Source organism: Pseudonaja textilis, chromosome 1 (assembly GCF_049901715.1).
Source record: "Pseudonaja textilis isolate UNSWEBS1 chromosome 1, rPseTex1.2, whole genome shotgun sequence".
Classification (NCBI taxonomy): Eukaryota; Metazoa; Chordata; class Lepidosauria; order Squamata; family Elapidae; genus Pseudonaja; species Pseudonaja textilis.
Genome location: NC_141990.1, coordinates 205,948,260 through 205,975,054, shown reverse-complemented (window position 1 = coordinate 205,975,054; position 26,795 = coordinate 205,948,260). Strand labels below are relative to the sequence as shown.

The window sequence follows — 26,795 nt, the reverse complement described above, 5'->3', positions numbered from 1 at the left end:
GGATAGCCCTCGTAGATCCCAGACAGTTCTGCATTCCTTTCACAATAATAGTTTAAAATAAAATAGTTCAGAATGTCCTTCCACTGGCATGTTATATACTTAGAAACATGAAGCTTCTCAAGGCTTAGATGCTGAGTATTAATATATTGATTTTCCCTTGTTGTTGGTGCTTCCTTTCCTCTAACAGCACTTCCTTAAAATTAATCTTTCCTTTCTTTTCAGCAGTTGTCTTTCAGGAGTTTTAACTCAAAGGTTGTCAACCTCTTTTTTTCCTCCCTTTAGCATGCTGTTTCTTTTCTCCATTCCTTCATCTCATTCCTCTTCTTCACACCTCACTATTTTGTTTCATGAACCTTAAGAATTCTCCTTTCTACTTTTCATGTGTCTCTCCTCACTGCTTTTTCTCCATTACTGCACATCTGAAGTGATCTTTTTTCCCCTCTTTCTGGGACACCCTCTTTTAGGTTCTTTGCAATTGTTTGCTTTATCTACTTCAGCATTCATGCTCTTTCAAAACCTCTGGCTCTTCAAAGCCCTTTTATTGTAAGGAAAGTATAGGCTTTGTGGCACAGTGATATCCTCATTCAAGATGTGTTCAAGAAATTTTTGGGACACTGTTAAGACACATCCAGGAACCTCAGCAAAAGCAGAGTTTGGGGAAAGTTTCTGATAAGTTTTCTACTATGAGCCCCATCCAATCAAAATTGTTTTTTTAAGTGCTTTCCCTACTATATTTAATAGCATTCGATTAAAATAAAAAGGGTACTGCTGCATATTACAGATATGCAAAATTTTCAGATCACAAACAAGTTAGCTGTGATTTTTTCCCCCTTAGCTACATCTATAAGGAAGGTTCTAATTTTCCTTTTTTGGAAGACATAGAGATCTTCATCCCTGGCTATTGGGCAGAATTTGTGCTGGCATACTCCCAATATTATTAACAAGCATTTTAGAGACATTTAGGAATAATTTCTCCTTTAAGAATTCCCCTTTATAAAACTTAGTGGCAATTCACGGAGATTCACTCTAACCTCACAGAAGTTGCCTGTGTGTCTTGGGGCAGAAAGATGGAGCAAAGCAGGATTTAAATGTGATAGAAACTTCAATGTTGTATACAAAGCTTTGCTGAATATCTTTCAATATACTCCTAAAGCACCAAACTAATGAATATATGGTTTTCTCTCCTTTTTGCTTATCATGCCTTGCTAACATGGACATCTACAAAGGCTCAGGTTGGTGATACAATCTGTCTTGATATTTATTGTTCTCATTTGATTAAGGAGGGTCTCATGATATTCTTCATCACCAAGTCCCACCAGCTCACCTCCATAACTGCATACTGGCAGGGGAATTCTGGGAGTTGGAGTCCAGAAATCTTAAAAGTTGCTCAGGTTGAGAAACCCTGCTCTGTAAGATTGAACCCAAGCAAGTTTATTGTGAAACAAGAGGGAGAAAGCAGCATGCTCAGTGAAGTTGCCAAAGATTTGTACTAAGTCCAGTAAAATGTCTTTTGAAAAAAAACGAAAGAACTCTAATGAGATACATAATGCTGATAGGAATGAAGGAAAAAGGGGGAAATGGCATGGGTGTTGCATGGCTGACTGGCACTTTCCCAGGTGTTACTGATTCAAACTCTCCCTTCTTATTAGGAGGTCAAACTGAATGAATGCATTATTGTGTGAATTAAGAACTGCCTAGAAGGTTATGTGTTGCTGAGCATTGTCTTATAATTTGTCCAAATGCAGTGTTTCAAAAATCATGCAGAGGATAATAGTATTTATCTTTATTTAAATGTGCTATGCTTGCCTTAGTTATGATGGGAAGAAAAACAGAAATCTCAGAGTCTAAAGTTTGTTTATTTTTAATCAGCCCAAAATGGGCCAATGCTCAACAGTTTGCCTGATAGCTTTATTTAGCTCAGATTTCATATATAGCAGCAAAGTATTTTTTAAACAGTATTACTGCCAACATTCCCAAGTATGCCATTTCAAATGTCAAGGATCCAAGCTCTTGGATTAAGCTGTTTTCCAGGTAGTAAAATTAGCTGCCTATCTTTCTTTTGAATAGATAGATGATAGATAGATAGATAGATAGATAGATAGATAGATAGATAGATAGATTGATTTAGAGAAGTGGCTATTTGCTACACTAAAACTGTTTGTAAAATATAACACATTACTGCCTTGAAATCATCATTAACTACTCTCTAGAGCAGGGATATCAAACTCAATTTCATCGAGGGCTGCATTAGAGTATTTGACCTCAGGAGAGTGGGGGTTGGCCAGGGGGCAGGCCAGCTCAATGTCACTTGTTTTGGGGGCGCCTGTAGTGGTTTGAGCACTCTGCCAGTGAAAATGGGTTCCCAAGTTCCGTTTTCAGTTGCGATGGCCTCCTGCAACCCTCTCCCAGCAAAAATGGACCCCGAGTGGGCCGCACATGGCTCTTCATTTCCATTTTGGAAAGCTCCATTTTTGTGGCAGAGGCACCACGGGCTGGTCCTTTGCTGTTTCCAGGGCAGCCCCGCAGACCAGATCTAAGCATCCCACGGACCTGCCCCGGCCCATGGGCCTTGAGTTTGACACCCCTGCTCTAGAGGATATAGTGTGGATTCTCAACAACAGAGTAACATATTCTTTAAGATGGCCACTAACAGAGAAAAGATGGGATAATTTATGCTTATAAATGACAATGTAGTACAGTAAGTCTCTGTGTTTGCAAATCCCCTCTTGGAAATACAGTATTCTCCATTCTAGAATAGATATAAGCAATCATTAATAATTTTAGATCAGTCAGTGTTGAGAAAAAAATGTTTATATTCAGTGTTGGAATTTACCAATAAATGACTATTTTTGAGAGAATTTATCACAAATATACTGCTTTATTAAGAAGGAGGAACAGCTTGACATGATGAGAAAGGTCATTTTCCAGTCTTCAGAACTTCAGGAAAGGTCCTGAAAAAGTTTGTCATTCAGTGGTCAAGGTACTTCAGTAGTGAAAGTCTATTTTTGTCTTCTTCTCCTTCTCTTCCTCTGTTTCCGTTTCCTCCTCCTCTTCCTCCTCCTCCTCATGTTTAGAAAACATTTAACACTGCAACAGCTTGAGGAAGCCATGTAGTTTACGAACAGACAGCTTGTTGTTTATGCTAAGCTTTAGGGGGTCCCCTATCTTCATCTGCCACTAATTAGAGAAGTAGAGTTTATTGAAATGAAAATCACTTTGAGAATACATGCAACAATTGGCCAGCCACAAACATTGGACAAACCAACAGAAGAATAAACGCACACATCGCAGAACACTAGAACGCAATCAGAAAAGAAGAAAATACTTCCTCCCTTTTCCAGCACCTTAAAGCCACAGGACATGAAGTTAATTTTGAGGGAACCAAATTAATCTCCAATACTGAACACTTCAACAAGAGAATAATCAGGGAAGCCATCGAAATAGAGAAACACCTCCACAACATGAATAAACAGGATGACACTTCCCGCCTACCAGACATCTGGAAACCAGCCCTTATCAACAAACGAGTCTCAGCCACGAAAACCAATACCGGACCCAAAACAACACATGACGTCACCACCAATCTCCCTCACCAGACTCAAACCCAAACCCATCCCATAGACAAAAGGCAACCATCGTCTAGAAACCAGATCACGGCTGCATCACCAGCTGCCACACACCCCGACCCCCAAACCAAGCAAACTGACACAAGCCATGAACACATAGCCAGGCCTCAAACTCGGAGCCAAACCAAAACCTGCAATGCCACATCACAGCCACCCACTCAGGATATCACATCACGGAACTCAGGAGGTTACACCACAAAACCTCAGGATGTTACAACACAGCCAATGACCCAGGAGATTACAGCACAAGACCCCGGATGTCACAACAATAGAATTCAGAAGGTCATCACACCACCCATTACCCAGGTCGTTACAACACAGGAGGCTGATAGACACACAGCCAATACCTCAGCCAAACACGTTCTTATGAAAAAGCCAGCCAATCTGCAAACACCGACTCCATCAACCAAACAAGAAATAACAACACAGCCAACCTCCCCACCAGTATTTATAGCAGGCTTGTCCAACCTGCGGCCCAAGGGCCGCATGCGGCCCAGGTCACCTTGTAATGCGGCCCAGTGCCCACCCCAACCTTCGTGCCAGAGCCAGCAAGGAGGAGGAGGAGAAGTAGGCGCGAGGCAGGGCGAGGCGAGCGCCAGGCCAAGCAGCAACAGAAAAAGCAGGCGCCGTCAGAGCGCCACCTCCTGCTGTTGCCACCACCGCCATCGCCGCCGCTTCTGCCCCCGCCGCTTTTGCCCCCGCTGCCACTTCTGCCCCTGCCGTCTCTGCCGCTTCTGCCCCGCCACTGCTGCTGCTTCTGCCCTCACCGCCACTGCCCCCGCTGCTTCTGCCCCCCGCTGCTTCTGCCCCCGCCGCTGCTGCTGCTTCTGCCTTCAGTCCTGCCTCATCCAGCCGGGCCATTTGCAGGAGGAGAGGTAGGCGTGAGCGCGACTTTCTCCCCGCAAAATTTGGCCAGAAAATAAACCATGATAAAAAAACCGTGATAAAAAAACTGTGATAAAAAATAAATAATTTTTAATAAATAATTAATAATAAAAACATCTCAATAACTTCATTTCCAAATAAATTTAATATGTTAACTATGTTTTCTATGGTTTTTTGGGATGATCAGGTATCGTTACTGTTATTTTATTTTATGTGCGGCCCAAACCAAATTTTCATCTTCTAATGTGGCCCAGGGAAGGTGAAAGGTTGGACACCCCTGGTTTATAGAGAGACGGCAGCTCCAATCACACTTTGCTTGCACAAGCACGAAGCTGAAAGCACGAGCCTGAGGATGGCGAGTGGGACCTCGTCAAAACATCGCCAAGATACTCTCAATCTTAGATGGGAAAATACACAAACACGCCAAGACCTGCATACCTGTACCCGTGAAAATATACATACATACCTACGTGTGTGTGTGTGTGTGTGTGTGTGTGTGTGTGTGTGTGTGTGAAGTTCTTATATGATCTCATGAACTGATGGAGTGGTTATATACTGGCAACTTATATGTAGTGCATAGATGTTAGGAGTGGATTATAGGACAGTAAAAGTCATTTTCTCTGTGGTATATTGATTCTGCAGTCAAGAAAGTATCAGACCAGGCATTCAATTGGAGATAATCAGCAACAATACACTTTGAAATTGGAGAAACTCAAACACACCAAAACATGGATATAAATTAGAATTATATAAACAGTGGTGTTCCCAAGTAACCTGGGAACTGAAGTTTCAGAATCTCTGAAAATACTTCTTCCAGTTCTTATATGGTGACAGGCTGCCTAAAATCTGATGTGGAAAGCTTTTCTAACAATGTGCTGATGACATTTCTTCTAATGAGTTTTATAGAGCCCAAAAGGTATGTTTTATGCAAAGGAGATTTTCTGAAATAAGATATGCATTCTTCGTTCAAGTGATGATACTAGTGAAAAACACACCTGAACATTATTATGGTGATATTCTGCAGCCATTAGCCGCAGTTTAAAACAAAACCATTATAAACCAGAATCAGAATACATTGTGATGATTGGTGACTTAACAAGAGTAATAATAATAGGAATTCAGATTGAAAATGAATCTGGTGCAGTGTTGCAGTTCTTTAAATTTATTTTTTTAAAAGTGTATAAACATTGTGGCCAACAGTACAATTCTGCAGAATTCTATTCAGAAGAAAGCTATATTGTAGTGTTTAATAGGATTTATTTCTACTTACACGTATTTAGGAGTACTATCTAATCTACTTCTGGAACTAGTAGCTTGATAAAAGAAATTCCAAGAATGCAATATTATATTGGCATCACACATGGGATACAATGCAAACTGAGGACAGTATTCAGTTCTATACTATGCCCTTGGGCTTCATGTGGACCAGATGCATTCTTGGTAAATGAAAAATCGAGATCAGCTGCAGGCTTCTGTTGAAAACATTGTAACAGTGAGCCAAGAAAAAGAAAAATGGGACCACATCATCAACTGGTAGAAATCCCAAATGTAGTAGAAGACATTCTGGGTAGCTGGGAGCAACCAGAGAGAAACAGGGCATGATTAGTATTGTGTTTTGTTTTGTCTGAAATGTATATGAGTGTCTGGTATGACAAATTAATTGGCTATGAGCCTCATCAACTTACCATCTCAGTTTACTTTCTGCAAATGGTTGGATGCCTTTTCCTCTGCTTTGAGAGATTAGATGTATGGCTGCTTTGCTCTCATATCAATTATAGTTATTATTTTATGATGAAGCCCACAGCAATTTCCAAAATGTTGACATGGGCCTGTAGGAACAGTATATTTTCTCAGTTGGTTCACATTTTGTGAAGATAATAACATAACCAGAAAGCTAGAAGCCTTTAAGTCATTTGTGGCTCTGTTAATTTTGGCTTTTATGAGAGGGAGGTTTCAGTTCTTCCCAAACCCTAGGTGTATATTGGGAAGCACCCAGCCTGGTAAAGAGGGGGGCTCAAGCATGGAGTTTGCTTGGACTCACTGCGGAAGGGAGGGAAGCCAGTGCAGAAAGAAAGAGAGAGGGGGGGAGAAGGGAAAGCAGTGCGGAAAGAAAGGAAGGAAGGAAGGAAGGAAGGAAGGAAGGAAGGAAGGAAGGAAGGAAGGAAGGAAGGAAGGAAGGAAGGAAAAAGAAAGAAAAAAAGAAAGAAAGAAAGAAAGAAAGAAAGAAAGAAAGAAAGAAAGAAAAGCAGTGAAGAAAGAAAGAAAGAAAGTGAAAGAAAGAAAAAAGAAAGAGAAAGAAAGTGGGAAGGGAAAGCAGTGCAGAAAGAAAGAAGGAAAAGCAGTGAAGAAAGAAAGAAAGGAAAGCAGTGAAGAAAGAAAGAAAGAAAGAAAGAAAGGAAGGAAGGAAGGAAGGAAGGAAGGAAGGAAGGAAGGAAGGAAGGAAGGAAAAAAAGAAAGAAAGAAAAAGAAAGAAAGAAAGAAAGAAAGAAAGAAAGAAAGAAAGAAAGAAAGAAAGAATAATGTATGTAAAAAATGTTTTGACTTTTTGATAAAATATCCCTTCATGTTCACTTTTCCAGCAAAGATTTGAAGTACTTTTATATGTTCTAGACAATTTATCTGGTGACAAATATCAATGACATATCATCCTGTACAATCTCTTTAAGGCCAGAACATAAAATAACTTTCTGTCCTTTCAACCATACATTTTCCCATTGGTCCATTTGCATAGTACAGCCAAGGTTTTTAGCCCATTTCACCATACATTCTTTCATTTGTTCTTCTTCTGTCTAATATTTCAGCAAAAGTTTACACATTTTAGCAGTAACGTGTTCATCATTAGTACATAATTCTGTTTCAGATTCAGGCTTGCTTTGTTCAAAACCATAATATATTTCTTTTCGCTTAATCTTACATAAAAATATCATTGACAAGGATATCCTTCTCTTATCAAATCTTCTCTTGATTTAATTTTACAATGAGAAAATTCTATTACATCTGTTAATCATTTGTGTTCACTTAGCTATAGAATGCTTCTTGTACTGAAAACCATAAAGATATCCTGGGGCAAAATCTGAATTTGTTCCATCTAGCCCCTCCAACATAATGATGTTTAAAGTCTGCAGTTACCTTACACTGTGGATTTATTTTGATGGTAGTGGTAAAAGGTTGCATTGTTAACTTGGCATTCTCAAATCAGGAGTCTACCAGTGATCAATCTTAAATGGTGTGAGTAGGAATTCAATAAACACAGGTTTCACCACATTTTTAAAAAGGGTAATAAAGAAGGACCATTGGTGCTACCTCAGCCTTCATTCCCTTGTGCTTCCCTCCCACATTTCAGTTTAGTGTCTATCATTTAAAGATGGTGAGGAGGCATGACAAAATGTTCTAACTCTTCTCTTTTTCATTTTAATTTAAAATTCTGTTCCACCTTTCTCTTTTGTGTTTCAAGGATTTCATGGCTTATTTACTTCATTAAAATACAAAATAATAAAGAAAATGAAATAAAAAGTGCAGCTACTTAGCTTTATTATTTTTAAAAATAGGAACTCAGGAAAATAAATATTAAATTTAAATATTTGGCAAATAAAACTGTACAAGACTGTTCTAGCTTCTACTGAAAATAGGCTTATTTGAGTTTTACAATTTAATTCAAAAACAGTAGCTGAGCTATACTGAAACCATGACATATCTGAATAGTTGTCTCTGTTAATCCTTATAGTAATATACCAAAGTTGTATGAAATTGAGTGAATAAGCCTGTTGACCAAAATTCAAATTATTTTTTTAAGGCCCCTGCATTCCAAAAGCAGAGAAACATTAGAGAACCAATTTATGTTAACAGCTGTCTGATTGTGAACTTTGGACACTTTGGGAAAAGAATATAAAACAAATCCTATAAAGTGGAAATCACAGCTGGAGAGTTTTAATAGTAGCATTTAATATCTAAATGTTGATCTCCTTTCCACCTAACTAAATGCTTCAGTAAATCAACCTGTTTTTCTAAAACACAAACCACCAAGTTTGATAGTTTAGAAATTGCTACCCTTTATTGAGTAGGCAGGAGGGTTATTGTCTCAAAATTATTTTTTTCTCCTTTCTACTGACACCTAGACATGTTCATACCCACATTGGAAGAAATAATTGAGTATTAATTTGCTCTCATTTTGGTAGAAATAGTATAAAAGATTATTTTTCCAGTGTTCGCCATCTGATTCAGTCATCAGTTACTTCTAATATAATAAGAAGATATTGACTTTTTTGAGGGTGATATCAAGATTTACTGACTTGAAACCTTTGCCGAGGCAAAATTGGAGTCAATAGTTTCCTCAAAGAACAATAAGTCTTGATAGGCAGCAGTATATTGTGCAACTTTTAGAAATACTGAGTACCAGAATTCCAGCTGAGGAGAACAAAAATGCCAAATGGAAGGATATTTTTTATTAAAAAGCTGGGAGTTAGTAGAGAAACACTGATCATGGCAAATAATGTCATGGTTCACTGTTCAGCCAAACATTACTACAAATAAGTTTAATATGTAGAAAAGGTTCTTGGATTAATCTGAATCTGAATATTAATGGGTATAGAATAAAACATGTTGTAGAAAGTATATAAAAAGTAGCCATACAAATATATCATTAATGTTAATATGTTCATATATGGCAGATAAGAGTGTGTCTGTCTGTCTGTCTGTCTGTCTGTGTGTGTGTGTGTGTGTTTATTGACAGGGAAGTAAAGATGCAAATTTCTAGCATTGTCATTTGAATTTAAATCTAATTTTCTACACAGCATTGAAAGAATGTGTGAAGATGTTTCCTTTTTCTTTCAAATTGAAGTCCATAGTGGAATTAGCTAATTTGTTACTATACTATACTATACTATACTATACTATACTATACTATACTATACTATACTATACTATACTATACTATACTAATTACATACTATAGGATAGTATTTCCTAATATGTTAAATATAGTAATAAACAATGGTGCAGAATAAAGCAATAGTGGTTCTTTTTAAATTAATAAATTACTACATGTATTAAGGGAAATATATAACTTGACTCCTCTTTTTGCATACTCAATAAAGTGTTAAAAATTCAAACCATGGTTAAAATAGATAATAGAGCTAAATGAGATGGGTGGCACAGAAATCTGCTTCATAAATAAGGTAAATGAATAATAGGATAAATGGAAAATATACTATAGTTTAAAACTGGCAAAAAAATTTCCTGCGTTAAAGATTACTGATAATCTTTATAAAGCAGAAAGCACAGAGAATTGGTTTATCAAAAATTAACTGAGTACAGATGAACATGTTTTATCTGTTTGTGCAGGGAGTTGAACTTAACTTGATGGCAGCTAACTAACAACCACCAAAACTAGGGTCTAATCTTGGTTCTTTGAATATGTTCTTAGTTCTGAGTCATACTCTATTTTACCAGCAGAAATTCAGTTATGTCTTGATACCTGCTGAATGTCAATTGCTTAGCTTCCTACTTTTTCTGGAAACTATCCCATCAAAGTCTTGTAGCTCAGTTTCTTCCTTCCTGGAGTTCTTCCTCCTTTCCCCTCCCAAAGGATCTCCTTCCTTTCACATCTCTCACCTTTTTCTTCCCTTGATCTCAAGGCAAAGGATTTTGCCAGCAAAGGTGAGCTTAGGACACAGGTGTCAAACTCAATAGTGTCATGTGACATATTGCATTATTTTTTGCCTTTGCGGAGCTGGGGTGAGCATGGCCTGCATGTAACGCGTCTAGCCCCTTGGCCTCCAGTTTGACACACCTGGAAACTTTTGGACAACTTTCCTCCTCCATTATTCCCTGTTTGAGACTTGGATTTTGTAATCACAATGGACTCTGCCTATCTGCTCCAGTCTGAATTTGCATGATTGAATGTGGAGAGAAGAAGAGTCTGGCATGTCCTGCCTCCACAAATGCCTATTCACTGCATTCTTCTAATCTAGGAAGTGTTTAAAAATATGGATGGAACAAAAATTACCAATACTCATAGTCTGCTTGAAAAGAGATGAAGCCTTATAATAATAGGAAATAACATTTTTTTGCCCCTCCATTTTGGGTTCATTGAACTGAAAAGGAAGATGGTAAAAGTAGGTTACTGAGTAGTTCTACTGCAAGAGAGAGTTCAGCAGATGATGACCTCTATTTTTTAAAAGTAAAAGCAAACTTTTGCTTGGTTAAAAAAAGGGAAAAAATCTAACAATGAACTGTAGAACTTGGCAACGATACAGATGAGGAGCCAGAGTTAATATGAGGAGATGCTGGGAAGGTTTCATTGTTGGATGTCTGAGCAGTTATTATAACTGGAGTCTTGAAGAGAAGGGAAAAAGTAGGAGTAGTTCTTAAGAAGTCCACATAAGCAAAGGTGACTGTTAAGTTTGGGAAAAGAGAGGCTGAACCAGAGCATGAGTGCAACAATACTTTATTATAACAATAAAGGGCTGACCGTGCTTGCCAAGCCGGGAACTGGCTCGCAGCGATCAGCAACTGGTTGGACCCCGCAGCCTGCTTTTATAGCTGGCTGCTGGGGAGAACCAACCAATGAGCGAAGGGAAGAACGCCCGCAAAGTGAATGGACCTGAGTGAGAACTCCTAGGGTTCTCAGAACATAACACCCCTTCCCCCAGATGCGAACACGCATAGTCTTTGAGGTAGGCAGGAGGTTTATGCTGGCGCCCAGAAGCAGGCGCAGCTCTGGGCGCTGTCTGTCTGTTCAGAGTCTGCCTGGGAAGGCAGAGCTGGTAAAGTGTCACCAACGTGCTCCTCGGTTCGGGCAGGTCCCGGACTCGTAGGGGTTGGTCACTGGGGGCGATGCTCCCGTAGACTGGATCGGAGTGGTCAGCCGTCTGGGCGCCGCTGTCCGTGTTCGGGCTTTCTGGAATGGCTGCCGGTGTCAACTGGTCGCCGGGAAGGATGTGGATGTGGGGCTGATGCTGAGGCCTCCCTTCGTTTTGTAGTTCTGGGTCCCTGCTAGTGAGGGTGCTGAGACGCCTACGCAGCTGGTCCAGGTGCCTTCTCCAGACACGACCGTCCTCCAGTCTGACTCGATACGACCTGGGTCCGGTGATGGCCACGATCTCGCCGGGATCCACAGGGGGTCTCCAGCGAAGTTCCTCGCGAATACTGGCTCCTGTAAGATAAAATGTCTAACCCCGATGTGGAAGCGAGGGAGAGTCAAGGCAGTATTGTGGGTGCAGTCTGTCCAATACAGTCCTCAGGCGCCTGCCCATCAGGAGCTCAGCTGGGGACTTATTGGTGACTGAACATGGAGTTGAGTGCTGGCTCATCAGGAAGCGCGAGTTTGTGGTGCCAGTCATGCCTGCTGAACCTCACCAGGGCTTCTTTAGTGGTCCTGACGGCCCTTTCAGCCAATCCGTTACTGGCAGGATGAAATGGGGCTGTGAAAATGTGGCGGATACCCAGGTTGGCAGCAAAAGCGGCTGAACTCGGTTGATGCGAACTGTGGGCCATTTGTCGGAGACAATGGAGTCGGAGTAGCCCGTGTGTTACAAACAAGCGAGTTAATACTTTGGTAATTGCTTGTGTGGTGGTCGTGGATAGCTGTGCTACGTCAATCCATTTAGAATAGGAGTCACGACTACTAGGAACATTTTCCCATGCAAAGGGCCGCCAGGTCGATGTGAATTCTGGACCACGGAGCGCTAGCGCTCTCCCATTTAGTAGGGGTGGCAATAGGAGGAGCAGGACGGGATTCCTGGTAAATGTTGCAGGAACTTACCCATCTGACGACGTCCTCGTCGAGGCCCGGCCACCATACGTAGCTGCGTGCTAATGCCTTCATTCTAACGATGCCAGGGTGTCCCTCGTGCAACGCCTCCAGAACTCGGGTACGCAGTGAGGTCGGGATGACCACTCGAGTGCCCCACAGTAGACAGCCCTGCAAACTGGACAATTCCTACATGCGGGTCTTGAAAGGTGTGAATTTGTTTTCAACATTACAACCCGGCCACCCCCTCCTCACCCAGTCGAGCACCTGGGTGAGCGTTGTGTCTGCTTTGGTTTTAGCGGCAATGTCAAGGGCGGTGATGGGGAGGTCCAGTTGGGTGACCTCAAAAATAGCGTGGACCGGAGCAGGGTCTTCAGCTGGAGCCGGCAAGGGACAGCGGCTGAGAGCGTCAGCGTGGGACAATGTTTTACCTGGGCGGTGTATGAGTCTGTAGGAGTAGGCTGCAAGGAAGAGGGTCCATCTCGTCATTCTAGGAGAAAGGACCTGAGGGGTCTGTTTGTCCCAGCTAGTAGACCCAGGAGGGGCTTGTGGTCCGTGACCAGCTCGAAAAAATGGCCAAAGAGAAACTCGTGAAATTTTTCACTGCTGCAACAGCTGCTAGAGCTTCCTTATCGATCTGGCTGTAATTACGCTCTGTTGCGGAGGCGTCCTGGAGAAAAAAAAGCAATGGGAGCCTCAGCGCCATTGGGAAGCCTGTGACTCAATACTGCCCGATTCCAAAGGGAGATGCGTCTGCTGCCAGCACTAATGGAAGGTTGGGGTCGAATTGAATAAGTACCGCCTCTGATGTGAGTAGTGATTTGACGGCGTGAAAAGCAGCGTCTTCTTTGTGCCCCCAGTGCCAAGGTGATTTTTATCCAGTAGTCTGTGTAGGGGTTCAGCTACTGATGCTTTATGGGGCAAGAAGGAGCGTAAAAGTTCAATAGCCCCAAGAAGGCCTGTAGTTCAGTTTTGAGGTTGGAGTGGGTGCCTCGTGAATTGCCTTAACCTTGGACTCCAGGGGGTGAATGCCTGAGGCGTCAATTTTATAACCCAGAAAGTCCACCTGTCTAGTGGCAATGGCGCATTTTTTCTTTTTTCAATTTGAGGCCATGCTGTCTGAACCTCTCTAACACTGCTCTGACTCTCTGGAAGAGTTGGGGTCTGTCCCTGGCCGAGACTAAGATGTCGTCGAAGTAGGGTACTACACCAGGAGGCCCTGCAAAATCCGCTCCATGAGGATTGAAAAATACCTGGGGCAACACTTACGCCCAAATTGGAGGCGCTTGCATCGGAAAGCACCCCTGTGAGTGACAATGGTCTGGAGTTCCGCTGTTTGGTTGTCAACAGGGAACTGTTGATACGCTTGAGACATGTCAATTTGGCAAAAATGCTGCCGGGTTCAAAAGTGTGTAATAAATGCTGAATAGCGGGCACTGGGTAGCGCTGACTTGTAGAAACTTATTGATTGTGGTCTTGTAGTCCGAGCAAATTCTCAGGCTACCGTCTTTTTGAGGGTGTGACAATGGGCGTCTCCCATTTGGCGAAATCTGTTGGCTCAATGACCCCTTGTTTTAACAGTTTATCCAATTCTGCATCTAGTTTTGGCCGAATAGCGAATGGGACCCTCCGCGGTTTTAGTCTGATTGGGACTGCCTGGGGGTCGACTGAGAATGAGATAGGGTACCGTTATAACACCCCAGCTCATCGCTGAATACATCTGAGTAATCAGCGAATAAGGAGTCATTGTCAGAGGTTGAGACAGCATGGACTCCTGTTAGCCCTAGGCCGAGATGGGGAAACCAATCGAGCCCCAATAAAGTAGGAGATTTGCGGTTAACTACCACTAGAGGTAGGTGACCTTTAAAAGCTCTAAAATTGACAAGGAACTTGCCTCTGCCGATTACAGGAATGGTCCTCCCCTGGTAGTCCTTCAGGCTAAACTGGCACTTCTGGAGCCGGCTAGTTGATAGGCTGGGCTGGAGCCTCTTGAGGGTGTTCCACGAGATAATTGAGAGCGCTGACCCTGTGTCAACCTCCATGCGGCACGGTTTACCTTCTAAGTAAACGGAGAGAGATTTTACTAACAGTGTGGCAAGTGTGCTTGGCATTGTGGTGAGTGCGACAGTTCAATACTTGCCTCTGCGGTCCAGAGTGTGAGAAGGGGGTGCCTTTGTGCTGAGTTTTGAGGGGCTTGGCAAACTCTCGCGATGTGCCCCCTTTTATGGCAGTTATTGCAGGTGGCTCCTTTGAACTTGCAGGTGGCCTCAGATGAGATCCACCACAGGCTAGGCACAGGGTGATGTGCTTGGGCGGACCGATGTTTTCTTGTTTGGCTCCTACCTGCGGCCGTTTGGCGTTGGAGAGGCGGTGGATGTCGTTTTCATCACTAGGGGCTTCCTCTGCTACCACCTCCTCGGAGTGGACTGGAACTGTCGTTAGCTTTGCAGTCGGGCCATGGATTTCGGTGGCTGATTGCGCTGCCAGTTCTGCTGCCAAGGCCTCCTCGACGGCTTGCGCTAGGTTGAGGTCCTTTTTAGCGAGAAGGCGCCTCTGAAGGTGGAGGTCCTTGACCCCGCAGACTAGTTGATCGAGGAGCATGTCCTCCAGGTAGGTTCCAAACCCACAATGCAGTGCTGCTGTTCTGAGGGCGGCCATGTACTGATTGATGGTCTCCTTGTCCGATTGCTTCCTCATACGGAAGGTGAATCTCCTGGCAATCTGTGAGGGCCTGGGAGAATAGTGGTTAGTGAGGATTTCAAGTAGTTCAGACCAAGGAACGTTTTCAACTCACGTGGAGCCACGAGGGCTGTGGCAGTGTCGAAAGCGATGGCTCCACAGTAGATCAGGAAATACGATTTTTCGATGCTCCCCAGCATCAGCCAGCCCGATTGCATCGATATAATGGTTGAAGCAGTTCTTGTATGATTCCCACTTCTCCTCATCCGGTTTGAGCGCTGGGAAGACTGGATTGGAATTCATCGTGATGGGACCGGTGGAACAACCTTTGGACAAAATCTCTCTGGGGCAGCGGCAAAATGTTCTAGTGCCTGTGGCAGGCAAGTGATTTCAGCTCTGGAGAGGCTTTTCGCAATCCTCTCTCTCTCTCTCTGGGCTAGCACACGGTTTGGCTATCAGCCGTTGGCAGCGTTTGGATTCGCACCTGTGTGGGTGTCAGTGACTTGACTACAGCACCGCGCTGTACCTTTTAGGTTTGAAATTCAAATGACAGCCGTTTGAATTCCGCGCCTAAACAAACGAGCAGCTGCGGCTCGCAGCGCTTCACTTTCCCTGTAGCTGGGCTAACAAGCGGCTACAGACGCTTCTAACTTTCGATTCTGACCACTCTCTCTGGCTGCGGATCAATGTTCGCTTCTTAGTGCTTGCTGACCGCTTTCTCTGTCAGCGGATCAGCGTTCGCTCTTTTTGCTTGCTGACCGCTCTATCTGGCTGCGGATCAGCGTTGCTCTTATCGCCGGCCGATCGCTCTCTCTCTGGCTGCGGATCGGCGGCTAGTGACTCAGCGGTTGCATGGTGCTTCTGGTAGCCATCCCATCCTCGTCGCCAGTGTTAAGTTTGGGAAAAGAGAGGCTGAACCAGAGCATGAGTGCAACAATACTTTATTATAACAATAAGGGCTGACCGTGCTTGCCAAGCCGGGAACTGGCTGCAGCGATCAGCAACTGGTTGGACCCCGCAGCCTGCTTTTATAGCTGGCTGCTGGGAGAACCAACCAATGAGCGAAGGGGAAGAACGCCCCAAAGTGAATGGACCTGAGTGAGAACTCCTAGGGTTCTCAGAACATAACAGTGACCAAAGAATTAATGAAAAAAAAATGGAATGATGAATAGAAGAGAAAACTATAGTTAACCCTGCTACCATATGCATAAAATACATCCCCTGAAGGAAAGCAAGAGAAGAGCTTGCATAAAGTACATTCATGGAAGAATGTGCAGATGAAATTGTCCATTTGTGTGACTCACTGAAATAAGTTACAATCCTGGGGTTTTGGTTAAGCACAACTTGAAATGATAACTTTATAAGTTTCTTTATCTCAACCATAAGCTGGATATTGGCCTCACCTGGACAGGGGAGTTAACTCATTCTTAAATACTCCTTCCAGCCACCAGACTTATGGAGGATGAAAGAGAAGTTATTACACAGAGTGTCTTCTGCCTCAGAGTTACTACTGCTCCCAGCTCAATTGTACAAGTAGGAATTGTGTAGGCATTATTTAAAATAAAACATGGCTGAAGGAGAGATTAGGACCTCAGTTTGCTCATGTGACTCTACTTTCACTTGAGCCATTATGCATCTGTTTGTTGTTGTTTTAGATGGGCTGCTTAAAAAACAAACAGGTCAGCAGCCCACAATTATAGCTCAGATATTGACCAGGGACAAAGACACTAGGCAATCATTAATTTTCTTGACTGCTGGGCTATCTATGAGCACACATAAACTACAAGCAACCAGGATGTAAGAATACATCCAATTATTTTTATAGACTCCTTCCCTAGTATTTAAGTTACTATTGCTATTCCTCAATGTTTCCCTAGGTTAAATTGTTTTAATTTCAACATAAATCTGTGATATATACACAGATTGCCTGCTGATATCTAAAATGAATTGGGAATACTCTAAAAACACCTCACTTTGAAATAATCTGCTAAGAATACAAGGCTGCCAAAACTGTACAGTTTTGTACCCTGTATTTCAAAGGAGAAATCAAAGTTAGAGCTGGGAAGATAATATTCCTAAGAAGCAACATAGGTCTTTAATCTTTTCACTGTTGAATAAATGCTAATCCCTCATCATTAAGAAAAGTGTGAAGAATTGTTTATAGGTATAGATTGCATATGGATAATTGAAATGAAATATGATCATTTAAACTAGTGTGTAAAATTATACAAGTGTGTGCTATATGTTTAAATTTACAAGATGTGCTTGTATATAGTATATCAGCTGTTGTTTTATTGTGTTTTCTTTCTTTCTTTTTTCTTTTGTTTTCTTTGTTATTTGTGTTTTTATTAAATAAAGGTTCAAAAGAGCAACAACCAGAAAATTTTCCTCCAAATGGACAAAATTATCAGGGATTAGAACAATTCACGTATGAGGAAATGCTATGGCTTGTCATTTAGAAAAAAGGAGATGGGTCATGATGGAGACATATCAATTTATACACAGGATAAGTCTAATATTAGAATTTGGTGCTGCCCAGCATTGCTGAGGGATTGGAAATACCAGATATTACTTTGTTCAGTGCATCTGAAATTCAGTAACAGAAAAGATACCATGATGGGTGTCAATTTGGAGACCATCCAGAAGGAATTAAGAGACAACATTATCAGTTCTTATTTACACTTTTTGTTATTATTTCCAGTATGAGAGAATCTAGTACTTAATGTTATTTTGGGATTATTGGCACAATATGCTTCTGTAGGAATTCCTCATTTGTAGGCAACCAATTGATCATTGGAGAAATGGAACGTTCAACTTTAATTTCACCAAAGATATGTTGTTATTTACTCCTCTTCATAAAAAGAAGTGTTGCAACTGAACTTGCATTGTGACTTCAGATACTTGGCTGACCAGGCTGCACTAACAAGAGCTCTTAATGAAGGACAATGTGCTTCTGTATATGGAATTCATAGAGATTTCTGCAGCATACAAGCCTTTCTTGTAGGCCTGTCCCATCTCTATATTAGATAGAGTCAACTGGAGAAAATGGGCCTATTGCTGTGCTTCCCATGACTTTTCTGTGTCAGAAGGGAAGTTGAAATAAAGACTTACAGCAGGATAGTCTCATCAGAGTGTGATGATTCAGAGGAAAGTTCTTACCCACAATTAATCTAAGCACGCATTGAAATAGATTTGATTTCCAAATCAGCCTTTGGGGATGCTGGATGAAAATCCTGCAAGGTATGATGAAAGTGAATAAGGGGAAACTGGACTGTAATGCAGTGCAGTAGAGATCAAACTGAAATGGTGAAGGCAAAACAAAATCTGTCCCTATTCACATTGTCTAGAAGGATCTCTCGTGATGGGTATTCCCTTCAGTGCAGTATGCTTCTCTTGGTTAAATCTGATTGGTCTCTGTTCTCCTCTTTGACAACAAGGGAAGAACAAAATGAAAATGAATTCTGACCTCATAAAGCTATGTGTCCAGGCCATGAGGAAAAACACCACACAGTGCACTGTTATAAATATGCTTCAAGACCAAAGACTTGACTTTTTTTAAAAAAAAATATGATTGGAATTGAGGAGAAGTGCAGGTAGTCCTTACAATAGTTCGTTTAGTGACCATTCAAAGTTACAACGGCATCAATAAAAGTAACTTATGAAAATTTTTCACAGTTATGACCTTTGTAGCATCCCCATGATCAAAATTCACATGCTTGGTTCATACTTATGACCGTGGCTGTGTCCCAAGGATGTGCGATCACCTTTTGTGACCTTTTGACAAGCAAAGTTAGTTCAGATTGACTTAACAACTGGGTTACTAACCTATCAATTGCAGTGATTCACTTAACAACTATGGCAAGAAAGGTCATAAAATGAGGTAAAACTCACTTAACAAATGTCTCACTGAAAACAGAAATGTTGGGACTAATTGTGGTTGTAAGTCAAGGACCACATGTATTGTTTAGATTTGAAATGAAATATTTAATCAACTGAGCTCTCTAGCATGGATTCTATTTGGCAAAGTACAGAATGACAAGTTATCCAGTGGACATCTGAATTCTACAGTCTATCGGTGCCTAGTTCATGCACTTCTTTCTTACTGAATTTAAAACTATTGCTTTGAATTATTAGCATATAAATCAGGTATGACTACAGAACCTCAGAATGAGCAGAAACTCTGAAATATAATCTAAATTCACTAACTATTAGAAAGTAGATTTCTTTCTGGCTGCTTCTGCATTCTCATAATTTGCTTCTGATAAATATTTCATCCAGAGGTCTTTATTTAAAAACTGTAGCACCATAAACAGCGTGGTAAAGCAGAACTAATATTGCACATCTGAAAGCTAGGGCAACTGCTTTGAAGAAAAAAATACTCCTCCTAAAAACTAAATAGTATAGACTGTAGCTGAACTCCTCTATAAAAGAGAACCTAGAGTAGGTACTACCCATTAAAATAGCCTTTTTTCCCCCAGATATTTTTTGCCTGGATTCTGGTGATAAGTGCATGGAATCACTTTCAGTTGCAAGTTTTGCTACTCAAAATTCTATAACCACATTAATCATCTTCATTCTGGGTTTCATAAGAGAAATTTCAGTAACTGGCAAACTTCCCGTAACTTAATGTAGAACAAGTTCAATATTTATTCGCTTCCTTGGCACACTTTCCTGATAACATTTGACTTTGTTTGGAGTTGTCTTTTGGCTTAGAATATTGGTGCGTTAATGATGATGACTTGGATGTGCCCGTTGCATTATCAGGTTGGAACTATAGCTGATGCCAGCAATTTAATCTGAATTCCAGTGTTATCTTTTATTTTTATAGCCATCATGATAACCTTAATGGGTGGGGGATGGATTTAAAAATTAAATATTTAAATAGTCTATTGATGCCTTCCAGCCTGTCTAGACTTGATACCATGATAACTACATGGATGAGTGTACATAGTTTTCTTGGCAACATTATCAGAAGTTTGAGAAGTGGTTTGCTATTGTTTTCCTAAGGCTGACAAATGCTTGAACCAAGGTCACCCTGCTAGTTTATAACTAAGGAAGGATTAGAACTCACAGTATCTTCACTTCTATCCTTGTGCTATTATACCTATTACACCAAACTGCCTTTTTGATATACTAAATATTATATTAAACCATTTGCAAGGGTTTTTTTTAATTGGTCTGTTTCTGCTCCTCACAGCAAATATGTCAATAAAAAGACATTATCAGACATGAATGGAGGACAAGAATTACTTGGGCAGTTATTTAACTGCTGATATTTAATTAGATAGAACATAAATATAGCCATATTAGATCAAGCCATCTTAATCATTTGATTCTTGTAGAAGCCAATCACTATGAGATGGAAACAGGAGAAGATTGAGATGTAGCTTTCTTCCATTATAGTTATAATTGGAGCCGATTCAGATTGTAATGGCACAAAGTAATTATGAGGATGCCACATTTCACCCATATGACACCAATATCAATGGCTTCTGACTGTAGTTCAAGGTGCTGGTTGTGACCTAGAAAGCCCTTCATGTATTAGGGTGGATACTGCCTCTTGCTGATCTGGCAAGGTTGACTCACTCCTGGTCCTGTTGTTAAAGCAATATTATCTTGTAGAAATTGGGAATAAGTGTCTCTGTTGTTTCTTCTGCCCTCTGGAACAGGATCCCCAACTCTTGAAGATCTGATTTTTTCTCTCCACCCAGCAGATTGCAGAGGCTGAAATCAGCTTTTCAAAGCACACTAGCCCAGAGTAGAAAATCAAAATTATGAATGCAAATACTATATTTCTTATAAGGTTATGGTAACGAAACCTTGCAATTCCCTTTATCTTGTGAGAACTAGGGAGGGTCCTGTCTGAGACACTTTTTCAAATTACATGTCTGTCTCAGATTTAGATTTTGTTAATGTGTCCATTGTCTTGGTTGCAGCTCTTCTTCCTGTTCCTCAAGGTTATTCCTTCTATCTATTATAGTATCTCCTATACTGTTTTTACAACTGGCTGTATTAGTTTTCCCATACAAGTGTTTGGTCCTTCTATGGTCACTTGTTTTTGGTCCTCATTATCGTATTCCCTAAGATAATGAGAGCTGTCATGCAGTTGAGGCAGCCTAGATGGCTGCTTAAATAAACATTTCAGTAAGTAGTTTTCACACTGATAGAGAGAGCCTGCTTACATCCTGGAGCTAATATTGTGTCTCTCAGTATTAGTAGCCCCTGATACATTTGGGCTAAATTCATCAAAGTTAGTGATCATCATTGTGACATACGGTATAATATGAATGTTATACATAAACATCTGTTGTATGCTTTCTTTTGTTTCTTCTAAATTTCCTAATCAACTTCACAGAATGATCCTAGTCCTTAATATCTGAAAAGAAAAGAAATTCTCCTTGTCCACTTTCTCTATATGATTTTATGCAAATTTTATACCTAGATTTTTTGGTATAAATTTACACATATCAATTGGGTCACCCTTCAGTCACCATCTGTGCATGCTAAAAAGTCCCATATATTCTAGGCTTTCTGGTCAAAACCCCTGATCACCTTCACTACTTTTTAATGCACTTTTCCCAGTTGTGTTACATCCTTTTTTAGATGTGGCGATGGACAATATTCCCAAGGCACACAGACAGTTGGTTTTCATAAATACAATTACAGTGTTGGCAGATTTATTTTCAATTTTTTTTCCTAAAGATCCTTAGCTTAGAATTTTACTTTTTCCACAGCTGCCAGATTCTCAGCTAATACCTCTAGTATACTATCCATCATAACCCTAGTTATGGTCATAGTTATAGATAGCTCAGACCTCATCAATTTACATGCATCTAAAATTATAAATGTTTTGCCCCCTGTACATTACTTCCCATTTAGGTAAATTGAATCACATTTACTGCTTAGTTGAACAATCATTTAATTTAAACTGATTCTCCTAGAGCAACTCACAGGGAGCTTTGGTTTTTACTCCTAATAGTTTAGCATCATTTGCAAAGTTGTCTATCGCACTGCATATCTCTAAGTTACACATGACTGCCATTTTGAAAGCCTTCTCTCTGTATATTCAGCTGAATGTCTCTGATTTCAGATACCTATGTATTACTAAAACTCTCCTGTTTGTCTTTTTGTAAAGTTAAATTGGGCACAGGATAGCAATTTTTGAGTCAAAGTACCTCAAATAGACAAATTTAAAAATTCATACAAAATCCAGAACCCATCACTCAATGTGTAATTGAAATTTCAAGGATTTCAATTTGCATTTGCTGCAACACAAATGAATACGTTTGCATTTGTGTGGCAGCGCCACTCCAGTGAGCCACAGTTATGTAATTGCAGTTTCCAGCTACACTTCCCCCAAACCCCACAGGTTGCAAAGCATTGGGGAAAATGGGAAGGATATATCTCGACCCTCTTTCCTGCCTCCCCTCCCAGCCAACTGGCAGCAAGGTCCAATGGATGAGTGGTGATTGGCAATTTTGATCCTGAGGCTGAAATTTAAAATATTTTAGCAGCAACAGGTGACAATGAAAGGACAAGGTATGCCTGCTAGCAAGATAAGGTGGACTTGTGGCTGCTCAGAGGGAGGGGTGCCTTCAGGACATGTCAGGTTGGGGAGCAGGGGTGTAGTTTTCATTGTGGTCAGTGACTCCCTTTATCCCCTGAAAGAACAAAAAGTGGCAGACAATTTCATGTTGTGAGAAGAAAAGGAGGATGTTTCACCAAGGCAGCACTGAGGGATGTGAGGGGAAGGGAAATGGTGCCAACCTATATTATATGAGGAAAGAAAGATGACTTGGTAGATCATAGATTGTCTAGTTCATATACAAGCATTGAATGTAGAGACTTTTGAGTGTTTGCATGCACCTGAATTCTGGAATATCCTCCTCCAGAATTATGACTAATGCATACTTACAACCTGGTTAGACTGATAGCTTGATAGGTTTATGTTGTCACCAGTTTTTTCCCCTCCTTTCTATCTGTAAATTGCTAAGAAGAATACTAGTTGATTGTACTGTCTTTAAATAATGTTCATTGAGTTGTATACTGTTTTGCAATCCATTGGATGAATGACAGGTTGCAGTTATTTACTCTGAAAGAAATAAACAACAAAATAAAAAATTTCCAAGGAACAATAAAGATAATCGTCTCAAAGAGATGCTTCCTAACATAGAGGTGATATGCTTAACACCAGTCTCTCTAATTAGGGTGTATTGTCTTCCCCAGGAAGCCTTGCCCTAAAGTAGACTCTTTGACCCAAATTAGAATCATGCAATACTTACTCTGCACTACAAAGATTAACATTGCTGTTCTCTGTGTTGGAGAAATCCATACTGTGGCCTGGGTTAAACAAGGAACCGTTTATCGTTCCCATTATTGCATTTGAGGCAGGAACATACAGCAACAGAAGAGCTTCATGGATGATGGTTGATCTTCAGTTGGTCAGGACCGGTTAACTTTTGGAGTATTATTGTGAAATTTTCCTTTTCTAAATTTTCCCATGGTGATTTGTACAAGGTGTTGTAGTAGTTAAAGGATTCAACTAGGAGTGGGGAGACTAGTTCACTCTTAGACAGATAAGCTCACTGAGTGTGGGTGGACCAATGCTTCTCTCTAATCTCAAACTACAATACTGGATTTTTGTCTGGAAAAAATAGAAGGGAGTGCTGAATATTCTGCCTTTTGCCCCTGAATTTTTTTTATACATTGTCATTTTATCTTTTCTTCCATATTATTATATTGTTCCATATTCCACATGATTTTCTCTGCCCACATGATGAACACTCATTTTATATGTATCTTGCTGAACCATTGCCAAAGGGATAAGAACAGAAAGCCTGATAAACATACGTATAAACATAATTTTTACCCATGTGTGTTTTGTCTAGTCTTTTACCAGTATCAAGGTACATCACTGGGGACATATGTAAAGTCAATATTGATGCATGAAATCATAAAATGTTGTTCTTTGAATTGCTTAGTCCGTTTATTCCTTGTTGCATGGGAGATGACGTAGGTGAATGAACCTAAAAGCTTTGGGAATCTACATCCAGAAACTCCTGAATTTGATAAATGTTCCTAGTTAAACCAGTTATAAATGTTTTTAGTTGAACCAGATTCATAGGAAGAGCAATGAACAAATATGAGAAACAGCAAAGGAAGAGACTAGAAAGAAGCCTCTCATCTGTACTCATCATGCACACAAAGCTTTTAACGATTTTTTTAGATGTCATCAGTAAAAACCCATATCTAACAACAGAGTCACCACAAGGATAATGTAAACACGTTCCCCTTTGTATTTGATCTTGTACTCCATTCAGGCATGGCCTTTGAAATCAACTTTTGTGACATTGACTTTCTTGAAAGGCAAATCGCATTCACTGCCACTTGTCAATTGTCGGTGTCCTTGTTTGGTTCACTGCCAACAGAACAACAGTCCTTTGGCAGGGTTGCTGTTTCGTTCAGTTGACGACTAACACATTTCATTTTCACTTTTATTGGAGAATGAAGAGAAAGGGCTAACACACTGAAGCATTATTAGCGAATGGGAGGCAAATTCAGAAGTAGAGGAATCTAGGGTATAAATTCCTAATTTAAAAACGCTTTATCTCCATATGGCATGAGTCAGATATTCTGTCCTGGCTTTTTATTCATTTATATAAAGGTTTTTGTGCCATATTTACTGCAGCCAGTCCTTCCTTTCTGTAGGAGAGAAACACCAGGAAGAAATTAATATTTTGACAGTTTTGATTGTATTTCATGTTCAGAATATAAATGAACAAACTCACCTCATTTAGAAAACAGACTGATTTGATCAACCTATTTTAAACTAAGATCAGGGAGTCCTAGAAATTAAAATACAGAATATAGTACTATTTGACAATGAGAAAGAAAAGTAACGATTCCTTATGCAAACCAAAAATAAAATCAATTTCCAACCTGCTATGAAAACAAAGGCTGAATCAATGATATTTTTCCTCCTCTTTGTCCTCTTTTTGTTAAATGTATATCCCATTTTTAAGAGGGTGCAGAAGCAATTAAAAAGCATGAAAATACCGCAGAATGAAATTGTTTATAAAAGAAAAAAGTACAACTGCGCAGAATCTGGCAATGATGTATGTTGTGGCAGGGTTGATATCTGAGAACATCTGGAAGGTGTACAATTGTCTTGTGTGTCCTGGGTATTTATGCAATAAAGGTGAGATACGGTAGTATGAATACCTTTGTGGTACATACACTGGAGAAGTACCTTTTACTTGTCCAGAGTCATTGGGACATTATCTGAATGGGTAGGGGACCTTCTTATATCAACCTTCAAGAACAGCTGATGGGAGTGACATTGTGCAAGAGTAAAGGCCCTCTGGTGGTTAGGTACTTTGAGATTAGTTAGGTATGACAGAGGAGAGACACTGGGTTCACTGGCAATAATTGATAGGGATCTGACTAGGTTCAGTTGGCACTCTGTGCCTATTATGCACTGTTTAATGAGTACTTTGGCCTGATCATATCCCGTGCTGAGTAGAAGACCTGGATAAAGTGATATGAAATCAAAAACTGCTTTGAAGTGGATGGGAGGTAGTGTTGTGGAAGGAGTATTTTTCAATGAAACATTGGAGAACTAAGCACTGGTTGATGGTGGTTCATCCTTTCCTAAATCCAGCTTGCTGTTCCTCAAGTATGATTTCTCGTTCCAGCCATTCCTGGAGTTTCTATTGTAAGTGTCTTGCATAACATTTGCTGATTGTACTGAGGAAGCTGATGGGTTTATAATCGTCAGGTTTATCGTTTTCCTCTTTTTTGTTATAGGGACAATGACCGTGAGTCCCTAATTTTTGCATAATCAGCCATCGATGTCAATGAAAGTAAAAAGTGAGGCCAGGGTGGGGGTGAGTTTAGTAAATATGATTGGCCTGGAATTACCCAGAAAAATTCTGTAGTTGAAAGTAGATTTGGTTTTCTCCATTCCTGGTCTAAACTTTACTTACTACAGCATAGAAAAGCTGGCATGGCAAAGTCAAATTTTTGGCAGACATGGTTTTCCAAAATGTAATTTTCAGTAACATTGCAAAAACAATGGGTTTATTATGAAGAGAACCATAGAAGAATCATGAAATAAAGAAAACAGTTGCTTGACCTGTTTCTTATACATTTGCTAGGTGCATCCAATATGTTTGCTAGGCAGCACTAGAGTAAGTTGCACATTTGCCAGCGTTCTGGGCTACCTGTGAATCAAACCATTATGTTAAATGTAACTTGGTTTATTTGTTTGGAAGACAGCCTTTGAAGTGAAGACAGGGATTGTGCTTTGTGAAGATATATCTAAAATCTAAAATATGACCAGCATTTCAGCATCTGAAAAAAAAATGTGTATAGCTACTACAGTAATAGAATAGCTGGTTTCTTGATGCTTGTCCATCTTCATTTCAGTTTTATTAGCATGACACATCTATCTCTTATGATTACTCGGTTTTAGCTTCTCTTCTGCAGTCTATTTGCCTTGTGTCACTTCATTTTAAGGAAAGCCCCATCCTTTCCTTCTTAATATATTTCTCCTCATATACTGCAGAAAGACCAGAATTTGGAAATAAGCCTGTACTGAAACAGTAAATTCAGCTTTATAGATTCAAGCTCTAGAGAACAAGTATAAACCTTAAGAAGCCAGGTAGACTTGGACCTGTTTCATGCAGTTCTTTGGTTGACTTTTACAGCAGGTGAGGGAAGCAGCTGCAGAGGCATTTTCATAACTTTTACCTCAGAATCATGGGTTGATGAGTTTGAACATATAATGTATGAAAAGAAAAAGATTAAACAGCAACCCATCAACAACTCTTATCAATCTCAAACTTTAAACTGCG

The 26,795-nt window shown here is 40.4% G+C and overlaps 2 protein-coding genes across 2 annotated transcripts in view; both read left to right on the top strand.

Annotated features, from left to right (window-relative positions):
- THSD7B (thrombospondin type 1 domain containing 7B) overlaps positions 1-26,795 on the top strand; it is a 528,825-nt gene that overhangs the window by 437,750 nt on the left and 64,280 nt on the right. The gene's annotated exons all lie outside the window — the stretch shown is intronic.
- HNMT (histamine N-methyltransferase) overlaps positions 26,644-26,795 on the top strand; it is a 186,377-nt gene continuing 186,225 nt past the window's right edge. Inside the window, exon 1 of the mRNA XM_087920309.1 lies at positions 26,644-26,651. The gene's annotated coding sequence lies outside the window, so the exon portion shown is untranslated. The remainder of the gene's footprint in view (positions 26,652-26,795) is intronic.